The sequence below is a fragment of the Podarcis muralis genome, chromosome W (assembly GCF_964188315.1).
Source record: "Podarcis muralis chromosome W, rPodMur119.hap1.1, whole genome shotgun sequence".
Lineage (NCBI taxonomy): Eukaryota > Metazoa > Chordata > Lepidosauria > Squamata > Lacertidae > Podarcis > Podarcis muralis.
Genome location: NC_135674.1, coordinates 19,342,715 through 19,367,636, shown reverse-complemented (window position 1 = coordinate 19,367,636; position 24,922 = coordinate 19,342,715). Strand labels below are relative to the sequence as shown.

At 41.8% G+C, this 24,922-nt stretch overlaps 1 long non-coding RNA gene across 3 annotated transcripts in view; it reads right to left on the bottom strand.

Annotated features, from left to right (window-relative positions):
* Window positions 1-301: 301 nt before the first annotated feature.
* Window positions 302-24,922, bottom strand: part of LOC144326377 (uncharacterized) — a 65,239-nt gene continuing 40,618 nt past the window's right edge. For 2 of the 3 annotated variants that reach the window (XR_013391495.1, XR_013391494.1), the window contains exons 5-6: window positions 24,403-24,609; window positions 302-870 (exon numbers count right to left, since the gene is read on the bottom strand). This is a non-coding gene — a long non-coding RNA (uncharacterized LOC144326377). The remainder of the gene's footprint in view (window positions 871-24,402; window positions 24,610-24,922) is intronic. The other variant, XR_013391496.1, reaches the window with a different exon arrangement.

Sequence of the window (24,922 nt, the reverse complement as noted above, 5' to 3'; positions counted from 1 at the left end):
GTGAGTTGAGAACTGTGTTATACTACTTGTGGCTTGTACGAGTCCGCTGTTTTATTTGATTTGATTTGTTTTGATTTGTTTTGTTGTGTTGTGTTTCATGATGGGCGTAAGGCCGAATAAACATTTTGATTGATTGATCATCCATCAAGACTCCACGTCGCCTCCGGACGTCCATCGATCTCCCGTAGTCACGCAGTATCAGCAATTAGCGACACGAGCTCCAGAAATAGCTTGCCACATTCCAGAGCTGATGCACGCTCTATCAGCAGATAATGCACAGAGAAGGTTGCACACAGGAGAGCATTATTTACAATTTTATTCAGCGTTGGTCAGAACAAGGAAAACATGACTGCCTGCTTCGTTGTCTCGGGCACAGAGAGAGAAACGAAAGCAAAGACACAACAGAAACATCCTGTGAACAGGAAATACGCAGACTCTGTGACTCACAAAGCCTGCTCCCTTTTAAGGTGGAACGGAAATATCCTAACAAAAAGAACTGGAACAAAGATCAAGTGAAAGGCCTTGTTGCATCTCTGATTACTGTGAAAGATATCTCTACAGCGGACTTCCGGGGTGGCGCCATCGGCAATGGCGGATTCCCTCTAACTTGGAGGGGACTGGCTCTGTGGAAATCGGGTCTGCACCGCTACGGCGCAGCGGGGACCCTTCATAAATCACAGGCGGGTGAAGCCTGTGACCGTGGGACTCGGCGGGCACCTTTTGCGCCCCCCCAATCGGCGAAGGAGTCCGGTTAAGGGCTCCGGAGTGAAGTGGGGAAGTGGCGCTGTGCTGTGAGTCGTCTGCTCCTTCCGTGGAGTGAAGCCGTGTAGCCGTTGCCGGAGAGCGCTGCCTTCTTCCTGGAAAATTTGGCTGTAAAACAACGATCCGTGAGTAGGTCAATTTCGGAACTAAAGGAACTTTACAAACTATTTGGCACCGAACGCGGAGAGGCATAAACAGGAAGTCTGCCTTCCGTTCTTGTAAAGGGAGTAAAGCAATGAACTTGTAAGCGGAAACCTCAAAGGACGTTCCTAAGGATTACAATCCGAACATCAAACAAGCGATTTTCCCCCTTTGATGCAGGGGAGGAGGGGGGAAAGGATCTGAACTGTATTTCCCTGCAAAAAGAGAGAGCAAGAGCAGCTAAAATCCACTGCTCAAATCCCTGAGACCGGCTCCTAGTGAACAGTAAAAATGCCGTATTGGGAAACGTGCTGTTGCTGAAAGTACTTTTTCTTTTGACAGTTAACTCTGCGTCTGAGGATACAATTAAGACACAATATTATTGACTGGCTTCTCCTGATTTCAAAGTATCAGGAAATAATTGAAATAGAAACTGTTGTCCTTTTGAGACTGGGGGGCGAAAGGGAAAAGTTAGTTACTTTAAGACATTATTGACTGTTGCTGCTACTGTGTCCCCCTAGAGGAACTTTGAAATTGTTACAACTGCAGCTGGGCCAAGGGAATTTTCCATTTCAAAACAAACTCTGACTCTGAGTGTGTGACTGGCCTTGACAGACTCTGACTCTGAGTGTGTGACTGACCTTGACTTTTATCTGGAGGGTTATGGCAGATGGGAAAGACAAGATAGATTCGCTACAAGCAACCAGGTCTGGCAGAGTATTTCGTACAGACGGTGGGCTGCAAAGGAGAGCTTCGACATCCGGCCCTGCTGGCTTGCCAACAGCAACCCCATTGGCACAACCTAAATCTAAAGGTATGGCTGCTGACGATGCCCTGGCCCAGGCACTTAGTAAAATAAATGAATCTTTGGATAGAATAAGTAAACAAGTAGCCGAGGCATCGAGCAAAATTGACCAAAACACCACAAGTATTAATCAAAACACTACAAGCATTAATAATTTGGGACAGAAGGTAAATACTAATACTGAGACTATTCAGAAATTACTACAGGAATCAACTTTGACACGAAAGACAGCTGATGAGGCAAAAGAAATTGCAACCGCTACAGCCACCGTTGTAGAAGAGAAGATACCACCGATACATAAACAACTTGAAGACCACAGATCAATATTGTCTATGATTGAGTTGAGGGAGAAACAAGCAAATTTAAGGGTCAGGGCGGTCCCTGAACTGGAGAAAGATAATTTGATTGAATTTCTTACACAGGAATTTGCAGACTTCTGGAATCCAGATTTGGAGAAGGACAGCTTCAAGATAGTGAGTACTTTTAGACTTGGAAAAGGAGGGAGAAAGAACAGAGTGAGAGACTGTTTGATCACCCTCCGAACAAAAGAGGAGAGAGACAAAATCTTGAGTCTGCACTTCCAGAAGACCTTGGTAATACATCAGTCAAGAGTGGAGATATTTAAGGATATTCCGAAACACCTTTTGGACCTTAGGTCCAATTATAGAGATTTGACTGCTCTGCTGAGAAGTAACGGAATCTTTTTCAGGTGGGAATTCCCCCAAGGCCTGTCTTTCAGTTACAAAGGCAAGAAGATAAAAATAAGATCAGAGGACGACAAAGATAAATTTTGGAGAGACCACGGAGAAGACCTGCAGAAGAAAGTTGCAGGAGAGTTAAGAGCACTTGTAAGTGAAACTCTGGATACACCAGATTTACCTCCTGAATTAAAAGACCGCTTGAAGAAGGTGATACCACCAACAGAACAGGAACAGGCACTGGGTGCAGTTGGAGGAGAAGCATAGTAACTACATCATGGCTCTGCAACTACTAAGTTGGAATTGTAATGGTTTGAACTCCCCTCAGAAAAGGAGATCTGTGTTTCATTTATTAAAAAAGGAACAATTGGATCTGATTTGTTTACAAGAAACACATATAACAAGGTTACACAGGAAATTATTGATTAATAAAAGACTTGGTCAGGAGTTTATTTCATCGGACAAGGTTAAAAAAAGAGGGGTAGTGATTTACGCAAAAGAGAGATTACTACCGTAATTTATCTTTAAAGATGACCAAGGAAGATTTGTGGCAATTGAAATTCAAACACAGGGAGAAAAAATTTTGATAGTAGGTGTTTGTGCACCAAATGAGGGGAAATCTGATTTTTTTAAAAAGTTGCATAGCATCCTGATGGACTATTTGGATTACAATGTGATTTTGCTGGGAGACATGAATGGAGTGGTATCTACACATATGGACAAGGCACAAAGACAGGTAGTCACTAAGGATGGTAGACTACCGAAAACTTTTTTTGAGATGACAGACAACTTGGACTTAGTTGATATTTGGAGAACAAAGAACCCCTTGGTCAAAGAGGGAACCTTCTTTTCTGAAGCCAAAATGACATGGACTAGAATTGACCAAATATGGGTAACTAGAGGAATGGCACCAAAGACAAGAAAAGTGGAAATCTGCCCAAAAACCTGCTCCGACCATAATGCTGTCAAGATGGAAATGAAACTAATACCAACTGGTTCCTTCAGATGGAGGATGAATGACACCTTATTTAGAGATGAAGAAGTGTTTAAGAAGGCCCAAAAAACCTTGAGAGACTACTTCGAGATAAATATGAACACCAATGTGGAAAAAAGAGTAATCTGGGACGCTAGTAAGGCTGTTATGAGAGGGTTCTTGATACAACAGAATGCACTAAAAAAGAGAATCCAGAATGAGAAGAAGGATAAAATTTTGGAGAAAATAAAGGAAGGTGAAAAAAATTGAGAGAAAAACCCAAGTCGCAGGAGATTTTGAGAGAAATAAAGTTATATCAAGTGCAATTTATGAAAATGATGAACCAAGAGATTGAATGGAAAATTAAACAAATGAGACAAAAGACATTCGAGTCGGCTAATAAATGTGGGAAACTGTTGGCTTGGCAAATGAAAAAAAGACAAAAACTAAATACAGTTACAAATTTAGAAGTGGAAGGAAGGAACATACAGAACCCAGCTGAGATCAGAAATTGCTTCCAGAGGTACTTCAAACAACTATATACACAAGGGCCACAGAGAGAAACCGATGTAGACCGATTTTTGAAAAAAAATGGATTACAAAAAATCTCTCAAGAAAACAAATCAATGTTGAACTATAAAATAACTGAACAGGAGATAGAAGATGCCATTCAGAATATGCAATTGGGTAAATCTCCAGGACCGGATGGACTGACTTCTAGATACTACAGATCTTTAAAGGAATGGCTAGTACAACCTTTGAAAGAGGTCTGTAATGAAATAATGGAGGGGAATAGGGCACCAGAGTCGTGGAAAGAAGCATATATCACACTTGTACCGAAAATAGAGACTGAAAAGACGCAGCTTAAGAACTATCGTCCCATATCACTGCTTAATGTGGATTACAAATTTTTTGCAGATATTTTGGCTAAAAGACTAAAAAGCGTGTTAGTGGAAGAGATACATAAAGACCAAGCAGGCTTTCTCCCAGGAAGACATTTATCTGACAATGTGAGAAACATAGTTAATATTCTAGAGAAACTACAAGTGAATATAAACACTAAGGCAGTTTTAATATTTGTGGATGCGGAGAAAGCTTTTGACAACATTTCTTGGACTTTTATGAAAAAGAACTTACAGGGTATGGGGGTAGGCCAAGGTTTTGAAAACGGTATAAGTGCAATATATTCAGAACAAAAGGCTAAATTAATTGTAAATAATGTGGTGACGGAAGAATTTAAAATAGAAAAAGGGACACGACAAGGTTGCCCAATCTCCCCATTGCTTTTTATATCGGTCCTGGAGGTTTTGCTGAACATGATTAGAAGGGACCAGTTGGTTAAAGGTATACAGGTCGGAGCCAAACAGTACAAACTGAGAGCATTTGCAGATGATTTAGTATTGACGTTACAGGAGCCAGAATCTAGTACTAAAAGGGTTTTAGAACTGATTCAAGAATTTGGTCAGGTTGCAGGGTTTAAACTGAATAAGTCAAAAACCAAGGTTTTAGAGAAAAATTTAACACCAATTGAGAGAGAGAGGTTTCAGAACATGACAGGTTTAACAGTGGTTAAGAAAGTCAAATACTTGGGGATTAACATGACAGCAAAAAATGGGAATTTATTTAAAGATAACTATGAAAAATGCTGGGTTGAAGTGAAAAAAGATTTAGAAATATGGTCAAATTTGAAGCTTTCATTGCTGGGCCGCATCGCTGCTATAAAAATGAATGTATTGCCTAGAATGTTGTTTTTGTTTCAGGCATTGCAAATTGTGGACAAGGTGGACTGTTTCAAGAAGTGGCAGAGAGATATTTCAAGATTTGTCTGGCAGGGCAAGAAGCCTAGAATAAAATTTAAAATATTAACAGATGCAAAGGAAAGAGGTGGATTTGCCCTGCCAGACTTTAAACTCTATTATGAATCAGCAGCTTTCTGCTGGTTGAAAGAATGGCTACTTCTTGAAAACACAGACATTTTGGATTTGGAAGGTTTTAACAATGTATTTGGATGGCATGCATATCTGTGGTATGATAAGGTCAAAGCGCATAAAGCATTTAAAAACCATATTGTTAGGAAAGCATTGTTTAATGTTTGGATAAGATATAAGGATTTATTGGAAAATAAAACCCCAAGGTGGCTGTCACCGATGGAAGCGAAAGCTCAGAAAAAGCTCAATATGGAGGTTAAATGGCCGAAATATTGGGAAATTTTGGAACAAGATGGAGATAGACTAAAACTGCAGAGTTTTGAGAAACTAAAGAACAAAGTGCGAGACTGGCTTCATTATTATCAGATAATGGAGGCATATAATTTGGACAAGAAAATTGGCTTCCAGGTGGAAAAATCAAAATTGGAAACAGAAGTGTTAGAACCCAAAACTAAGACTTTGTCTAGGATGTATAACTTGCTGTTGAAATGGAATACTCAGGATGAAACGGTGAAATCTGCTATGATTAAATGGGCTCAAGATGTTGGACATAACATTATGTTTGTTGACTGGGAACAGTTGTGGACCACAGGAATGAAATTTACGGCATGTAATGCCCTAAGAGAGAATATTATGAAAATGATATACAGGTGGTACATGACCCCAGTCAAGCTAGCAAAAATCTATCACTCGCCCGATAATAAATGTTGGAAATGTAAAGAAATGTAAAGATCTCGTCGCAAGCGGGGATTTTGCCGTGAGGGAAATCCCGGGCTATTCTGGAGGATTAGGGGTGCTACAGGGTGCGGTGGCCCCCAAAAATACCTCTGGTGGGTGTCCAGAAGGTCAGGTTCCCGGCGGGACCAGAAGCGTTCAGCCCGGCCGTCAGGTAGCTTCAAAAGAAGCGAAGAGAACGGCGGAGCAGATCTGCGGGTCGAGGGAAGCCATTATCTACCTCCGAATAGCGAAGCCCCGAGCTTGCTGAGGAAGCGCTACGCTCTCAAATCAAAGGAATCTGGTTCTAAATTAATCATAAATTTGAAGGTCTAACAATAAGGAAGTCCCGGAGAGAAAAGAGAAGTTTGCGGAGTTCAGCTGACAGCCGAAATCAACTTAGACGCAGCGCTATTTGCAGAGCCGGAAAAGTGAAAGTGAGTTACCTTAGCGGTTACTGTTTTTTCTCCCTTAGGAACTTTTCTAAAAAGTAACTGTTTATGAGGATACATTATATCAAAGACATTATCAAAGTAAAAGGGGGAACAGAAGAGTAACTTGTTTAAAATTGAAGCCCTTGGTGTAACGGAGGGCATAAATAGAAGAAAGAAGTGCTTCTCCACTTTCGCTTTTAAAGAACAAAGGACAGTGAAACGGAAGAGAAGGCTTCGACGCCATTAAGAATGTCCAAGCATAGTAAAACAGACACACTATTAAAGAACAAGTACATTTTGGCAAGTTTATTTGGCGGTTGTAAACTATCCTTATTTCTACTCCCCCCCCCCTACTTTTTTTGTTTTTTTGGAATCCTGGATATATAAGAGACTTAATTGATGGAGATATCTACATATTTTTGTCCTTTCTGTAACAACGCCACACCAACACGGCCCCAAGACCTCTAGTGGTTGGACTAAGTAATACAACTTGTTTTTCTCATTTTTTGGGGGGGGACTTGTTTTTCACTTCCTGTTTGATGGCTGCTGAAAGTCGGATGTGATGGGATGATGAGCTGCTTGTGCGTAAAATGCAAGTCCCTCAGAGTTTGATCAGGTTTTCAAACCTCTGCCTGTGACGGAGCCCCTCCAGCATGGCTGCGTCAATCGCTAGCAGAATCCGAAAGTGGTTGCTTTCGGAATCGTTTCCAACATAAAAGCTCCTTAACGGAAACACGTCTCCTGGACTCTCGGCGTGACAGTTTCCGGCGAGGAGTGGGTGTCCCTATAGGAGGTCCTGAGACCTCCTCACTGTTTTCGCTGGAAGCGTCTCTGAGCCATCCCTCCGACTCACTTTCCCTTGGAGTTCCTGATCTCCCCCTACTGGTTCCCTCTTCAGCTGCTACGTCTCTCTCAACCTCAGTGAGCCTTTGCACCTCCTGTCTTTCCGATGGCAGTTCCCTGACATCGGATATAATATTGAAAACAAATTTGACATTTAAGGCATCTTGGATTTATAACTGTGTTATCTTCTGCCACCTGTGAATGTGGATTTTGAATTATCCTCTCTTCTCTTTTCTGCTTGGACGTTTATCATATACACTACTCCTGAACTTGGAGAATCTTATCTTCCTCTCTTTTTGGTCGGATCCCATCAAGAAAATAATACTATAAAGAGGATTAGCCTGAGTGGAGGCAAGAAGACGGCATTGCGTGAACCCTGTATTGACATTTGGTGGTATCTATAATTTAATGATTATTAATATCGAGAGGGTAAAAACTTGAAATTGAAGACTGAGTAATTATAATTGTAAATCTGAAATTGAATAATTGTGAAAGTGAAAAATTGATAAATTTGGAGGGATTGGCAAGAGGTTGTTATTGTATTGGTGGGACTAATTAGAGTAAAATGTCAAACCCATCGAAGAAAGGGACTGATGGGGGGACACCTGCTGAAAGGAAAGGGTCAAAACAAGAAACAGACTTTAAGGCAGATATTTTAAGAATGTTTGCGGAAATTAAGCAGAGTGAAAAGAATTTAGAGTCTAAACTAGAGCAGGTGGATAATAAGATTGGAAAAATGGATAAAAAAATTGATGAAACAGTTAATGAATTGAAAGGGCAAATAAAAGAAGCGTTCAGGAGAACGCAATCTGTAGAGGAGGGATTGAAGAAGACAAGATTGGAAATGAAAGATGTCAAACGGGAAGAAGAAAAGATAAAAATGAATATGATGGAATTAAACAAAGCACAAGAGGAAATGAAGGATGTAATAGCTATGAATGAACTGCGGCAGAGGGAGGTGAATTTGAGACTCAGAGCTGTGCCAGAGATACAAGGAGAAAATATTAAAGAGAAACTGATAGCAGAATTTGCGCAATGGATGGAACTACCAGTAGAAGAAATGGCAAAAACTGTCCAAAATGCATTCAGAATGCGAGTGAAAACAACAAAAGCAAAAAGATTTACAGGGGACTGTTTGATTACATTTAAAGATAGAGAAATGAGAAATATGATTTTACAGAAGAATAGAGAAAAGAGATTGAATATAGACGGGAATTTCATAATTATTTTCAAAGACATACCAATTAGACTACTCAAACGAAGAGACCCTTATAAATCATTGGTACAGACGTTGAAGAAAAATAACATCGAATTCAGATGGGAGTACCGGGAAGGAATTTCATTCATGTATAGAAGCAAGAGGCACAGATTGACAAACCCAGAACCAAGCGGGCTTTCTACCGGGAAGACATCTATCGGACAATCTGAGGAATGTAATTGACATTTTGGAAAAGCTAGAAGTGAATATAAACACTAAAGCAGTCCTGATATTTGTGGATGCGGAGAAAGCCTTTGACAATATCTCTTGGAGTTTTATGAAAAAGAACCTACAGGGTATGGGGGTAGGCCAAGGTTTTGAGAATGGTATAGATGCAATATATTCTGAACAAAAGGCTAAGTTAATTGTAAACAATGTGGTTACGGAACAATTTAAGATAGAAAAAGGAACACGACAGGGGTGCCCAATTTCCCCATTGCTCTTTATATCGGTTCTGGAGGTCCTGCTGAATATGATTAGAAGGGACCGGTTGGTTAAAGGCGTACAGGTCGGAGCTAAACAGTATAAATTGAGAGCATTTGCAGATGACCTAGTTTTGACGTTACAAGAGCCAGAATCTAGTACTAAAAGAGTATTAGAACTAATTCAAGAGTTTGGTCAGGTGGCAGGATTTAAATTGAATAAGTCAAAAACTAAGGTTATAGAGAAAAATTTAACATTGACTGAAAGAGAGAAGTTTCAGAATGAAACAGGTCTAACTGTTGTGAAGAAAGTGAAATACCTGGGGATTAACATGACAGCCAAAAATGGGAATTTGTTTAAAGATAATTATGAAAAATGCTGGTTGGAAGTGAAAAAAGACTTAGAAATTTGGTCAAATCTGAAGCTTTCCTTGTTGGGTTGAATTGCAGCTATAAAGATGAATGTACTGCCTAGAATGTTGTTTTTGTTTCAAACATTGCAGATTGTGGACAAGATGGACTGTTTCAGGAAGTGGCAGAAAGACATTTCTAAATTTGTCTGGCAGGGCAAGAAGCCCAGGATAAAATTTAAGATATTAACTGATGCAAAAGAAAGGGGTGGATTTGCCCTGCCAGATTTTAAACTTTATTATGAATCAGCAGCGTTTTGCTGGCTGAAAGACTGGCTGCTTCTTGAGAACACAGACATTTTGGATCTAGAAGGTTTTAATAACGTTTTTGGGTGGCATGCATACTTGTGGTATGACAAGGTTAAAGCACATAAAACATTTAAAAAACATATTGTCAGGAGAGCTCTGTTTAATGTTTGGATTAGATACAAGGATTTAGTGGAAAATAAAACCCCAAGGTGGTTGTCGCCATTGGAAGCGAAAGCTCAGAAAAAGCTTAATATGGAGGCCAAATGGCTGAAATATTGGGAGATTCTGGAGCAAGAAGGAGATAGATTGAGACTGCAGAGTTTTGAGAAATTAAAAAACAAGGTGCAAGACTGGCTACATTATTTTCAGATAACGGAGGCCTATAATTTGGATAAGAAAACTGGCTTCCAGGTGGAAAAATCTAAATTGGAAACAGAACTGTTAGAACCTAAAACTAAGGTTTTGTCAAAAATGTATAACTTGCTGTTGAAATGGAACACTCAGGATGAGACGGTTAAATCTGCTTAAGAGAAAATATTATGAAAATGATATATAGGTGGTACATGACCCCAGTCAAGCTTGCAAAAATCTACCATCTGCCCGATAATAAATGTTGGAAAAGAAAATGAAGGTACATTTTTTCACCTTTGGTGGACGTGCCCTAAGATTAAGGCTTTCTGGGAAATGATTTATAATGAATCGAAAAAGGTATTTAAATATACCTTTGAGAAGAAACCAGAGGCCTTTCTCTTGGGCATGGTCGGCCAGTTGGTGGAAAAGAAAGATAGAACTTTTTATATGTACGCTACAACAGCAGCAAGAATACTTACTGCAAAGTATTGGAAGATGCAAGATTTACCCACTCTGGAAGAATGGCAGATGAAGTTGATTGACTGTATGGGATTGGCAGAAATGACTGGCAGAATCCGAGACCAGGGAGAAGAGTCAGCAGAAGAAGATTGGAAGAAATTTAAGGACTATTTACAGAAATATTGCAATATTAAGGAATGTTGAATGATGTTGGATTGAAATTAAGTGGTTTTTAGCTGTAATGGTACAAAAGGTTATGAAAAAACGGTTATTTTAAGGTAAATGTTTAAGTTTCAGGAAGTTGGATAAAAAATAAGGTGCTATTTAGTGACAATTTTATGAGATAAGTATTTGCTGAACAAATAATTTGAACTAGAAAACAGGAAGGGGAGGTATGAGGAGGTCAGGGAAATATGTTATTGAAAATAAGTTGTGAACGGTATGAGTTTTTAATGTTTTTTCTATTTTTGTTTTTGTACTTTTTTGCTTTGTTTGTATAAAATTGAAAACCTTAATAAAAATCTTATAAAAAAAACAAAAAACAGATTGACAAACCCAGAAGAAACTGGGAAATTTTTGAGAAAGTATAAGGAATTAAGATCAGATATGGACGAAACCAAAGGAGCAGAGGGAAGAACACCAGGAGAATTAAAACCAGAGGAAGAAGAGGGAGAGAATGGAAAGAAAACAGACGAAGAAGAAGAGGAGGAAGAAGAAGAGACAGCCAAATTATAGAAATATAAATAAAATTTATTTAAAATTTGGACATCATGGCGTTAAAAATTTGGAATTGGAACATTAATGGGATGAACGAAAAAAAGAAGAGGAACAAAATTGAACAGTTTTTTAAAAAGAAAAATTTAGACATTATTTGTTTACAAGAGACACGTGGCAAGAAGACATAAAAAAATATTAATCAATAAAAGATTGGGAAATGAATTCGTATCTTCAGTTAAGGAGAAAAAAAGAGGAGTGGTTATGTATATTAAGAACAAAATTGAAGCCCGACAAATTTTCAAAGATGAAGAGGGAAGGATAATTGCGGTTCGAATCAAATGGCAAGGAGAAAAATTGATTATAGTCAGGATCTATGCACCAAATGGCAATAAGACTGAATTCTACAAAACTCTAGAAGAAAAATTATTTGAATATATGGACCAGAAAATTATATTAATGGGTGATATGAATGGAGTGGTTTCGCTGGAAATGGATAGACTTAGAGAAGGAGCAAGTAAAGAAGGGAAATTACCTAAATCTTTCTTTTCAATGATAAAAAATTGTAATTTGACAGACATTTGGCGTCTTAGACACCCGTTGGACAAACAATTCACTTACTACTCCGAACCGAATCAGTCAATGTCAAGGATAGATCAGATTTGGTTTTCGAGTGAGCTGACTCCAAGAACCCAACAAATAGAAATTCAACCGAAAGTAATCTCCGATCATAGTCCAATAGAACTTGAATTGAAAAGCTTTGAGGAAAGAACTTTTAGATGGAGAATGAAAGATTATCTCTTGGATGACCAGAAAATTGTTGAAAAAGCGCAAAAGAGGCTAACAGAATATTTTGTTGACAACTGTAATAAAGGTACAAAGACAAAAGTGGTATGGGATGCAAGCAAGGCAGTAATGAGAGGATTCTTCATCCAGCAGAACACAATTAAAAATAAAAATAGAGAAAAAAGCAAAGAAGAAATCTTGAAGCAGATAATGGACAACGAACAAAAACTAATCAAGAAACCAAATAGCTCGAAAATAAAAGAAAATATCAAAGCTTTACAAGCTCAGTTTCCATTCCACAGTTTCATTCCACAGAGAAGTGGAATGGAATATTAAAAAACTGAGACAAAGAAACTTCGAATTTTCGAACAAATCAGGAAAATGGCTTGCATGGCAAATTAAAAAAAGAAAGGAACAGAATACAATAAACAAAATTACACTGGAAGGAGAAGAGATAACCAATCCGAAGGAAATCAGAAGGGGGTTCTTGGACTATTACAGAAGATTATATAAAAATAGAGAAAGAAATAATTTGAGGAAAATAGAGAGATTTCTGAAAGATAAAAAGGTGCAGAAGATCCCGACAGATAAAAAAGAACAACGGAATACCCCAATTGAAATAGAAGAGATAAAAGAAGCAATAAAAGATTTAAAAAGGGGAAAGGCTCCAGGGCCAGATGGATTCACCGCGTGCTATTACAAAGAAATGAAACCTATTTTGATGACGCCATTGAAGGAAGTGATGAATAACATCTTAAGAGAAGGAGAAATTCCGGAAACATGGAAAGAGGCATATATTACATTTATTCCAAAACAGGACTCAGATTTAACCCAAGTCAAAAATTATAGGCCGATCTCACTGCTAAATACGGATTATAAAATATTTGCAGGAATTCTTGCAAAGAGAATGAAGAATATATTATTAGAAATTATTCATAAGGATCAGGCAGGTTTCCTTCCAGGCAGGCAGATGAAAGACAATATAAGAAATATAATAAATATGATGGAATATCTGTCTGCCAGGAATGATAAACAAGCCAGAATGATGTTTGTGGATGCGGAGAAGGCTTTCGACAATATAGCATGGGATTTTATGTTGAGAAATTTGGAATATATGGAAGTTGGCAAAGAGTTCTTTAATGGAATAAGGGCAATTTACACAGAACAAAAAGCCAAACTGATTATAAATAATGTAGTCACAGAAGAAATAATAATAATAATAATAATAATAATAATAATAATAATAATAATAATAATAATAATAATAATAATAATAATAAATTTTATTTATATCCCGCCCTCCCCAGCCGAAGCCGGGCTCAGGGCGGCTAACAACACTAAAACAATGCAACATTATAAAAACATTATAAAAATTAATTAAAATACAAATTGATGGCAACCATAAACTAAAGTTTTGTAAAGATTGCCAAAGGAGGGAGTCAGGCTGCGCCCTGACCAAAGGCCTGGTGGAACAGCTCTGTCTTGCAGGCCCTGCGGAAAGATGTCAAGTCCTGCAGGGCCCTTGTCTCTTGCGACAGAGCGTTCCACCAGGTTGGAGCCGCAACCGAAAAAGCTCTGGCTCTAGTTGAGGCCAGCCTAACCTCTCTGTGGCCTGGGACCTTCAAGATGTTTTTATTTGAAGACCGTAAGTTCCTCTGTGGGGCATACCAGGAGAGGCGGTCCCGTAGGTACGAGGGTCCTAGGCCGTATAGGGCTTTGAAGGTTAAAACCAGCACCTTAAACCTGATCCTGTACTCCACCGGGAGCCAGTGCAGCTGGTATAGCACTGGATGAATGTGATCTCGCAGTGAAGACCCCGTAAGGAGTCTCGCTGCGGCATTCTGCACCCGCTGGAGTTTCTGGGTCAGTCTCAAGGGCAGCCCCACGTAGAGCGAGTTACAATAATCCAGTCTGGAGGTGACCGTCGCGTGGATCACAGTGGCTAGGTCAGGGCGAGAGAGGTAAGGAGCCAACTGCTTAGCTTGGCGGAGATGAAAAAATGCCGCCTTCGTTATAGCTGCAATCTGCGCCTCCATGGAGAGGGAGGTATCGAAGATTACACCCAAACTCTTAACGGACGGTGCTTGCACTAATTGCACCCCCGCAAGAGATGGGAGTTGCCCCCTCAATCTCATATCGTCCCGTCCCAGCCAGAGGACCTCTGTCTTCGAGGGATTTAACTTCAACCGGCTCCCACGTAACCATCCAGCCACAGCTTCCAAGCATCTGATCAGTGTGTCTGGGGCCGAGTCAGGATGGCCATCCATCAACAGATAGAGTTGGGTGTCATCAGCATACTGATGGCAGCCCAGCCCAAAACTCCGGACAAGCTGGGCAAGGGGGCGCATAAAGATGTTAAAAAGCATTGGGGAGAGTATCGCACCCTGGGGCACTCCACACACCAAGGAGTGGCGGGATGACAATTCCCCCCCAAGCGCCACCCTCTGTCCCCGACCAGAGAGAAACGAGCGCAGCCATTGAAGGACTGTGCCCTGGATCCCCACGTCGGCAAGGCGGTGGTCCAGGAGTTCGTGATCGACCATGTCGAAGGCTGCTGACAGGTCTAGAAGAATCAGCAGCCCCGACCCGCCTCGATCCAGCTGCCTGCGGAGATCATCTGTTAGGGCGACCAGAGCCGTCTCAGTCCCATGACCAGCGCGGAAGCCGGACTGGAATGGATCCAGAGCTGATGTTTCATCCAGAAACCTACCAAGCTGTTCCGCAACCGCTCTCTCAATCACCTTACCCAGGAATGGAAGGTTCGAAACCGGGTGGTAATTGGATAGATCTAAGGGATCTAATGATGTTTTATTTAAAAGCGGGCGCACCACTGCCTCCTTCAGTTCCCCTGGTAATGTCCCGGTGCCAAGGGACAAATTGATGATATCCCCCAGGGGGGCCTGCACCTCGTCTGGACACGCTCTAATCAGCCAGGACGGGCACGGGTCGAGAGGACAAGTGGTGGGCTTTCCAGCTCGGAGGAGTCTGTCCACATTGGCTGGGGATATCCGGTCAAAGTGGTCCAATACTGGACCCGAGGACAGTCGAGGGGCCTCCAGTTCCTTTATTGTATCCAAATTGGCAGGGAGGTCATGGCGGAGCAACAGGACCTTCTCCGCAAAAAAGCTCGCAAATGCCTCACAGCTGTGTGTCAAATTGTTATTTAAATTTGGCTGTCCTTCGAGGGACGTTAAAGACCGAATTATACTAAATAATTGCGCTGGGCGAGAGCTGGTGGATGCAATGGAGGCCGAGAAGTAAGACTTCTTAGCGGCCTTCACTGCCATCTCGTAGGTTTTCATAAAAACCCTATAACATGTTCTTGAAGCTCCGTCACGGGCACCCCGCCATACTCGCTCTAGCCGTCTGAGGTCCCGCTTCATTTTCCGGAGCTCCTCGGTAAACCAGGGAGCCCGGTTTCTGCGGGGTCGCAGAGGGCGCTTAGGTGCGATCTCATTGATGGCTGCCAGGAGCTGGGTATTCCAGCCCTCAACAAGCTCCGTCAATGAGTCGCCAGGGGGAGTAAGGTCCCGCAAGGCTTGACGGAATCTATCAGGGTCCATCAGCCTCTGCGGGCGAGCCCAAATCGGCTCGCCACCTAAGCAGGGTGGGGGTGGAACGTCAATCCTGGCTTTCAGAGCGTAGTGATCAGACCATGGCACCTTCATCGAAGGAAGCATGATCACATCTATACCGACGCCAAAGATCAAATCCAGCGTGTGGCCTACTTGATGTGTGGGGCCCGAAACAAACTGGGAGAGCCCTAGTGTCGCCATGGAAGACACCAGGTCCAGAGCCTGTGAGGAGGGAGTGGCATCAGCATGGATGTTGAAGTCCCCCAATACCAATAGGTTAGGGAACTCCAAGGCCCAGCCGGCCACCGCCTCCAGCAGGCCTGACAGGGTGGCTGCTGGTGCGCTAGGTGGCCGGTACACCAGCCAGACAGCCAAGCTCACCTCGGAGCCCCACACTAGGCCAACACATTCAATGCCGGGGATCGATGGCGATGGTAGAGCCCTGAAAGAACAATCTTCCCGGATTAACAATGCCACCCCTCCCCCCCGGCCCACAGTCCGCGACTGGTGGAGGACGGAGAAACCCGGGGGCGCCATCTCTCGTAAGGTAACAGTATCCCCTTCGCGCACCCAGGTCTCCGTCACACAAGCCAGGTCGACCCCCTGCGAGATGAAGAAATCTCGCAGGGTGGCGGTTTTGTTGCCTATAGACCTGGCGTTGCACAACACCAGTGACGGAGGTGAGTAATCCTTGCTCACCCTACCCTCGTCCCTCGGGATGGGGCGCAGATTGGAAGGGGTACGAGCATATCCGTATCTCGATCCCCTTCGCCTATGACATCTGCCCCCACCGCCATACCTCCCTCGCCTCTCCACAGTAGGAATCCTAAGCCTCATACTCGCCTCCATTTACAAAATATAAAAGCAAACAAACAAAAAACAATTACACCAAAACAAAACCAATCCCAGCCCCACCCAACAACCATCCCACCCCAACCCAAAATAAAACAAAACAAAATAAAAATACATGGATAAAAACACCATTTATGGTGGTACAACAAAATAAAAAGTAAAAACACCTTTAAAACACTTTAAAATATATAAAAACATTTTAAAAATTTGCTGCAGCAGCCCCAGTGTCCTTGAAGTTGTGGCGGTGGTGAGTGTGGGCCCCGCCCCCCAAGCCCAGGTGGAGAATGGGCTTGCAGGGGGAAGAGCGTGAGTTGTATAAAGATACAAAAAGGAACAAGGCAGGGATGCCCACTTTCACCACTATTATTTATAACGGTATTAGAAGTCCTTCTGAATTCTATTAGACAAAGTAAGAAAATAAAAGGAGTGACAATCAGCCAAAATGAATATAAGATTAAAGCGTTTGCAGATGACTTGGTAATAATAATTGAAGAGCCAACAACTACAGTAAAAGAAGTATTGGAGGAAATTGAACAGTTTGGAGGAGTGGCAGGTTTCAAATTAAATAAGAAGAAAACGAAAATGATTGTGAAGAATATGGATCAAAGTGCAATAGAAACAATGCAACAGCAAACACAGATAGAGGCGGTTAAAAAGGTGAAATACCTAGGAATATGGGTAACTCCCAAAAATATAGACTTATATAAGAACAACTACGATTGAGGCTGAATCCTGACAAGACAGAAGTACTGTTTTTGGGGGACAGGGGGCGGGCGGGTGTGGGGGATTCCCTGGTCCTGAATGGGGTAACTGTGCCCCTGAAGGACCAGGTGCGCAGCCTGGGAGTCATTTTGGACTCACAGCTGTCCATGGAGGCACAGGTTAATTCTGTGTCCAGGGCAGCTGTCTACCAGCTCCACCTGGTACGCAGGCTAAGACCCTACCTGCCCGCAGACTGTCTTGCCAGAGTGGTGCATGCTCTAGTTATCTCCCGCTTGGACTACTGCAACGCGCTCTACGTGGGGCTACCTTTGAAGGTGACCCGGAAACTGCAATTAATCCAGAATGCGGCCGCTAGACTGGTGACTGGGAGTGGCCGCCGGGACCACATAACACCAGTTCTGAGAGATCTGCATTGGCTCCCAGTACGTTTCCGAGCACAATTCAAAGTGTTGGTGCTGACCTTTAAAGCCCTAAACGGCCTCGGTCCAGTATATCTGAAGGAGCGTCTCCACCCCCATCATTCAGCCCGGACACTGAGATCCAGCGCCGAGGGCCTTCTGGCGGTTCCCTCATTGCGAGAAGTAAGGTTACAGGGAACCAGGCAGAGGGCCTTCTCGGTAGTGGCTCCTGCCCTGTGGAACGCCCTCCCAGCAGATGTCAAAGCAATAAACAACTATTTTACTTTTAAAAGTCATCTGAAGGCAGCCCTCTTTAGGGAAGTTTTTAATGTTTGATGCTGTACTGTTTTTAATATTCAGTTGGAAGCCGCCCAGAGTGGCTGGGGAAACCCAGCCAGATGGGCGGGGTATAAATAATAAATTATTATTATTATTATTATTATTATTATTACGAGCCAGTTTGGAATGAAATAAGAAAGGACCTGGAGGTGTGAGGAAGAATGAAATTGACATTTTGGGGAAGGATATCTACAATCAAGATGAACGTGCTACCAAAAATGTTATTTTTATTTCAGACTATCCCCATAATTAAGGGGAACAGAATTTTCAAAGAGTGGCAAAGAGCGATCTCAAGATATATTTGGCAGGGCAAAAAGCCAAGGATTCAATTCAAGTTGTTAACAGATATAAGAGAAAGGGGAGGCTTTGCCCTGCCGGATCTGAAATTATATTATGAGGCATCATGCCTTTGCTGGTTGAAAGATTGGATTAAACTAGAAAATAAGGAATTGCTGGACTTAGAGGGGTTTGATAATAGATTTGGATGGCATGCGTATCTATGGTTCGAGAAAAAGAAAGTCCATAAAGGTTTTGAGAACCACATCTTCCGAGGTCCTTTAATTGAAATATGGGATAGGTATAAAAACCTATTAGAACCTAGAGTGCCACACTGGTTATCCCCTTTAGAAGTTATGAGTGTAAAGAAAATTAATATGAGAAGTAAGTGGACAACATACAGTCAACTGCTATTTAAAGATGGAGGAAAATGGAAAATGAAACCATATGAGCAGGTTAAAGAATATGTATATGACTGGTTGCATTATTTCCAAATAAACGAAATGTTTAGGAAAGACAGTAAAGAATATGGCTATGCGGACAAGGATTCTAAATTTCAGACTGAAATTATAGATAATGATGGTAAAATTTTATCCAAAATGTACAAGTTGTTAGAATGGAATTTAAAGGATGAAGAAGTGAAGTCGGTAATGATTCACTGGGCCAGAGATGTGGGTTATAACATACAATTTGAGGACTGGGAAAAACTATGGAGGGAAGGCTTAAAGTTTACTGCATGTATGACGTTAAAAGAAAATGTTATGAAAATGTTTTACAGATGGTATATGACACCCGTAAAATTAGCAAAAATGTATAAGACATGTAATAAGTGTTGGAAGTGTAAAGATAAAGAGGGTACCTTTTTTCATATGTGGTGGGAATGTAAGAAAGTGAAAGACTTCTGGGAAAAGATATATAATGAATTGAAGAAGATTCTAAAATATACATTTATAAAGAAACCAGAAGTCTTTCTGTTAGGAATATTAGGAAACGAGATAAAAAGAAAGGACTGTAAATTTTTTCAATATGCAGTAACAGCAGCAAGACTGTTACTGGCCCAGAAATGGAAACAACAGGAAATACCGACTGTGGAAGAATGGAGAATGAAGCTGTTAGACTATGCGGAGCTGGATAAATTGACAGGGAAGATCAGATATTTAAGAGACCAAAAGTTCGAGGACTGGGGAAAATTTGTGGAATATCTGGAACATATAAGTGAGAGACAGATAACACTAAAGGGATTTAAAGAAGCACTGTGAAAAATTAAGGAATATTGTCTAAAGGGAATAGAAAGAAAGATGTGAATAATGTCAATATAAATTTAAGAAATGCGTAATTTAAATAATAACTATGGATGATTTGCGGAAAAGCTGAAGGAAGTCCTAAAAAGGAATAAGTTGTGAAAAATTTGATGTGAAACTAATATGTTTTTTGTTTGTTTGGGTTTTTTTTGGATGTAAATTAATAAAAATTTATTTTAAAAAAAAAAGGAAATGTAAAGAAACTGAAGGTACATTCTTTCACCTTTGGTGGACATGCCCAATGATTAAGGCTTTCTGGGAGACGATATATAATGAATTGAAAAAGGTATTTAAATATACCTTCTTGAAGAAACCAGAGGCCTTTCTCCTGGGCATAGTCGGCCAATCGGTGTTAAAGAAGGATAGAATTTTCTTTATGTACGCTACAACAGCAGCAAGAATACTTATTGCAAAGTATTGGAAGACACAAGATTTACCCACTCTGGAAGAATGGCAGATGAGGGTGATGGACTACATGGAATTGGCGGAAATGACTGGCAGAATCCGAGACCAGGGAGAAGAGTCGGTGGAAGAAGACTGGAAGAAATTTAAAGACTATTTACAGAGATACTGTAAAATTAATGAATGTTAGAATGATGTTGGATTGAAATTAAGTGGTTTCTAGCTGTAATGGTATAAAAGAATATGAAAAAATGGTTTTTTATAAGTAAAAATTTAATGTTATAATAATTTAAGATTAAAGATCTGGGTAGAATAAAGAGGGAAAGAAACTGCTGAGCTAATAAATTGAACTGGAATACAAAAAAGGGAGGTACGAGGAGGTCCGGGAAACAAGTAAATGAAAAATAATGTGATGAAAAGATTGATTGTTTTTAACTACTTTTATTTTGTATTTTTTCTTTTTTCTTTTTCTATTTTGTAATGTAAAAACCCTAATAAAAATTTTATATATATAAAAAAAGATATCTCTACAGCAACAGCACTAGAAGCAGATGCTGGGGGTCGACTCTACAACGTTGTGGTGGACACCATGTGAGGAGAATCAGAACTTACAGGGTTAAACAGTTCTGTGTATCATCCCTGCCTACTGAGGTGTGGCTTGTTCACATATGGGAATCTTTCTTTGTGTGTGAGTTACTTTCTTTCGTTTTCCACTGATGAACCAGGAGGATGTCTGCTCGATCTCCCGGCTGATTTATTTTGCTTTGCTGTGCATAAATAAAGCCTCTTTAGGTTAGGAAGAAGCTTGTATACAGACTGTGATTTATTGCATCTACACAAGGCACACACTGCTGCTGCGAAACTCTGCTTGGAGCCAGGGAGAAGTCCAAAGGCTCAGAGGCACAGGGAAGTGTGCCGGACGCCAATCTAACTCAATAGGTTATGGAAGCAGTCACGTCGTGCCTGTGTGTGTGGGTGCAGCAAGGCCAGCTGGAGCTCCTGCCCTAAGGCCTGGCTAACAGCCAAAGGTCTGTGGGAGGCCACGCAAGGAGCCCCGTTGCAAGCTGCAGATGGAGATGGAGCAGCGGCCAAAGGCCCAACACAGGAAGGGTGACCCAAGGTCCCGGAAAATGATCTTTTGTGGGTATGAGCCTGGGACAAAGGGGTGGAGATTTGCCTATCCAGAAGGCGATCAGTCAAGGATTCTAGTCAGCAGGAGTGCTGAGTTCTGTGAGCAGAGTGGGTGGACACGGATCCATGGGAATCCTGACATTCTCTCAGAGAGTCTGCTTGACTCTGCTGAGGAGGGAGAGGTAGACACTGAACCTGCTGCTGAGGATCAGGTCTCAGACCAGGAGCAGGAACAGGGAAGGGCATCTCCACAGGCTATTAAGCTAGAGCAAAAGAGTGGGCCTTCATCTCCCACCAGTCCAGTGCAGAAGTTCAGGAGATGCAGTAAGTCAGAGGGAGAGTCTTCTGATGACAAGGACACACTAGCTGGCCCCAGTGAGTCAGAGGGGGCACCTGAGGTAGTGCTCAGACGTTCCACACGCACTACTAAAGGGATACCTCCTGAGAGGTTTGAGGTCACTAGTGTGTGGGTTGGTGTGGTGCAGTGTGAACCAGAGAGTTTTGAGGAAGTTCAACAGTTGCCTGAAGCAGAAGCCAGGAAATGGCAAGAGGCAATGGGAAAGGAGTTGAACTCAATGAGGTCTTTAGGTGTGTTCTCCACCACGAAGCTTCCAGCAGGCAAGGGCGTGAGCTGTCGCTGGGTTTACAGGATTAAGCCCACAGTGACTGGAGAACCACAGTACAAGGCTAAGGCTTGTAGCCAGAGGGTTCACGCAGCGGAAGGGGCTGCATTACACCGAAGTGTATGCTCCCACTTCCCGGAGTGAAACTCTGTGCATGCTCTTAGCAGTAGCTGCACAAAGAGGGCACCAAGTGCACCACTTTGATGTAGATGTGGCTTATTTGAACTCAGACCTGAAGGAGGATCTGTACATGCTACCTCCTCCAGGGTTTGAGGGCAATGAGCCAGGTGTTGTGTGGAAACTGTACAAGTCCATTTATGGCTTGAGTCAATCGGCCAGAAATTGGAACATGTGTCTGAATGATGCTTTAGAAAGCATGGGTTTCCAAAGGAGACTTGCAGACAGATGCCTGTACCTGAAGGGGTCAGGAGAGACACAGGAATTGATCCTGGTGTTTGTGGATGACATCATACATTTGTCACAGACAGGGAAACAGGTGCAAGGTTTTGCCAAAGAGCTTGGAAAGCACTTTAAGCTCAAAAACCTTGGTCCAATAAAGGTTTGCCTAGGAGTTCAGATAGACAGGTCTGAGAACGGAAGCTTTTTGCTCAGTCAGAAAGGCAAGATTGAGCAGTTGCTTGAGAAGTTCAGGATGTCTGACTGTGCAGGGGTCAGAATGCCCATGGAAACAAGCTACATGAAGGACAGTCAAATTGGGGATCGTTCTGAGTTCCAAAACCCTGAGTTTTTTCAGTCAGCGCTAGGGAGTCTGTTGTATCTCTCTCAGTGGAGCAGACTGGACATAGTGTTTGCTGTGAATCTGCTCAGCAGGGAGGCTACAAAGCCCAGTGTCAGTGCCTGGCTAGGCATCAAGAGAGTGCTGAGGTATTTGCAGGATACCAAAGATTTTTGCCTCACGTTGTCAGCTGAAGGTGACACACAGCTCACGTGCTGAACTGACAGTGATTGGGCAAATCTTGGAGACAAGAAATCGGTGTCTGGGTTAGTAGTGAAGTTTGGGGAATCTCTAGTTGGGTGGAAGTCCCAGAAGCAAAGTCTTATTGCACTTTCCTCTACTGAGGCTGAGTTCAGTGCATTGTCTGATTTGTGCAGGGAATTGGACTTCTACCATTGTTTGGTCCAGGAGATCTGTGGGGATTGTTGCTTGCCCATCACTGTTTGGGAAGATAATCAACCTTGTCTAAAGTTGGCAGAGTCTGGACAGTTTAAGTCCAGATCCAAACATTTGGACATACGTTTCCAGAATGTGTGTCAGAGTGTCCAGGCAGGTTTGGTACGGCTGAAGCACTGTCCAAGTCAGGAGAACATGGCAGATGGGTTCACTAAACGTTTGAGCTTCCAGCGTCATGGGGAGTTCTGTGAAGGGTTGTGTTTGGGGTAAGTGGTTGCTTTTTATTTCATATTGCACAGCTATAACTGATTTTCTTTTCTTTTCTTTTTTGTTTAGCTATACTGAATTTGGATTCATTTGTTTGCTTGCTAAAGACTGCATTTCTAGTTTTATCCCTCTGTTATAATGGACAGGTGTGTTTGTACACACTGTTTACCCTGGAGCTTGACACATTAAATGTATATTTTCTGTGATTGTAAATTGTTTTATTTTTTTTTAATAAAATATTTTATTGCAAGTTTTTAACAAAAGAAAATCACCAAACATATGAGACACCATCACCACTAAGTAACAAACAAAGAAGACATAGATAGACAAAGATATAAAACATAAAATATAACAAAGAAAAAAGAAAGAAATCACAACCTTTCATACATTTTTTCCCATAACTATCTGGACTTCCTCACGTCTCCCTTTCCTGCGTTCTCCGTAAAAAAAATTATAAACTGCAATTTATTACCTTATTTCAGTTCTTATGTTCTAGTTCTCATACATTATGCCTCTAATTTTAAATGTTTCCATCAAATATTTAACTACTTAGTTTAGGCATAACATTACTTCAAATCTCGTCTTTATCATTCCACTTATTCTCATATATTTCTCATCTAGGCTGCTGATGCCATATTATTTCCTTTCATGCACTTTCTTAACATTCATACAATTTATAAAGTTTTTGTAAATAGTCTTGAAACTTCTTCCAGTCCGGACTTCCGGTGGAGCGCGTCCTCGCAGCGAGAAGGGATTTGACTGAGAGCGAAAATCCCGTCCTACAAAGGGAGGTAAAGGGGGTGCTGAAGGGCAGAAAGCACCCCAGATACACCTCAGGAGGGTGTCCGGAGGTACAGGGGGCCAGCAGAGACCGGTTGCGGCTCGCCTCGCCGTCAGGTAACCTCCAAAAGAGGTGAAGAGAGCGGTGGTGTCGAGCGGCAGGTCAAGGGCAGCCATATCTACCCTCCCAAGTAGTGGAAAGCCCCGGTCTCGCCGAGGGTCAGCGTTCCATTCTCAAGCACAGGAAACCGGGGAGCAAGCTAAATATGAGGGGTACAACGTTTCTTGGAACAGAGAAACCCGGTGGAAAATAAGCTGTTTATAGAGTTCAGCCTTTATCCGGAATCAGCGAACACGCAGGAGAGTATCAGAGCGCGGAAAAGAAAGTGAGTTCCCCTAGTGACTGCTTTGTTTCCCTGAAAAGACTCCTTTATTAAAGTATTTGGATACCTATTAAAAATATAGGACTGTTTAAAACAGGGAACAGAGGGTAAAGTTTCTACATTGGAACCGCTTAATGAACCGAGGGGGAAGGAGGAGAAGGAGTTTTTTCTCTGTACTGAATAAGAACAGTTAAGTGAGAGCGGAAGAGAAAGTGCTGACGACATTTGGAGAGACGGAAGCGCTGTAGCGACCAATTAACAAAGACTACTTACTTTTGTAGTATGGATCAGCCTGGTTTATAACTCTCTTCTGCTCAGTCATCTCTTTGCTGATATCTCAACTCCGAGTTGGAGAGATTTTTGACTTCTGATGGCTACTTAACGAATGGAAAACAGACTTTCTTCCCCTGCAGTTAGACTCTCCAGACTGCTCCTGGAGAGAGACTGACTCTGGTGCAGAGCAGCATAAGAGGGAGCCACCTGGTGGACAGAGTATATTATTACGATTTGGATTTCCTTTTCCTTTTTCTTTTTCTTCTGTATATTTCTTCTGCTTTATATATGCTTTTGGTCTTCTTCCAATTCAAGCTTCAGGGTTTACTAAGGTGTGAACTTTCATTCTCCAATGGTAATTTACAAGAATCGTCTAAGATCCTTCTAAAAGCACCTTCCCTACTGCTTTTGTGAGAACTTAAGAATCCGAAGCTATTTCCAAAAAGGTTTACTGCAAAAGGAATTGAGTTGATCCACGGGGATTGTTAAAGGACTGCCAAAATACTCTGGGCTGGGGCCA